This window comes from Penaeus monodon, chromosome 21, assembly GCF_015228065.2.
Source record: "Penaeus monodon isolate SGIC_2016 chromosome 21, NSTDA_Pmon_1, whole genome shotgun sequence".
Classification (NCBI taxonomy): Eukaryota; Metazoa; Arthropoda; class Malacostraca; order Decapoda; family Penaeidae; genus Penaeus; species Penaeus monodon.
Genome location: NC_051406.1, coordinates 43,044,390 through 43,045,052, shown reverse-complemented (window position 1 = coordinate 43,045,052; position 663 = coordinate 43,044,390).

The following is a 663-nucleotide window of genomic DNA, read 5'->3' as shown; positions in this document are numbered from 1 at the left end:
TATCCGGTTCGATTGTGTAAGATTCTGTGTTTAAGATCATTTAAAATCCCGACCCAGGAGCACTAAAAGTCTGGCAAGTTGTGAAAGGCAACGCCATTTTTTATAATTCGCTGTTGCCTATTCACTAATATCTTGTTAGTTACGTCTTTTACCGGTTTTATTTAGAGACAAAAACAGCACGAGAAGCGCACAGAAAACGTGTAGGTGTCAAAGCAGTGTTGCCATTCTAAGCGATTTCGCCGCTAGAACTATATCTTTTTGAGGTAGGTTTTCGTGGATAGTTTTTAAAGTTCACTCTCTATATAGCAATTTTTAAATCCTTTTTTTTTTTGCGGGAAATTGAGGAGTTTTCAATCTCATGTCTGGCGGTTTTCAAAGTCCAATCAAGTGGTCTTGAGGAAATAGCAATGGCAACGTCGTGTCTGAGTGTCTTCTGTTACAGTGGTTACATGATACAGCTGTAACAGAATCCGGTTACCAACAGTTGCTTAGGAAACATCCTGGTTGAGGAACTTTTGTGTATCATAGACATCAAAAGGTAATATTAAGCACTTATTAGAAAAATACTATTATAGCGGTATGTATAATAATACGGATTTGTTACATTACACTAGTAAAAGCCATCAGAAGTTGAAAATAAAAAGCAATATGTCCTAATGATTT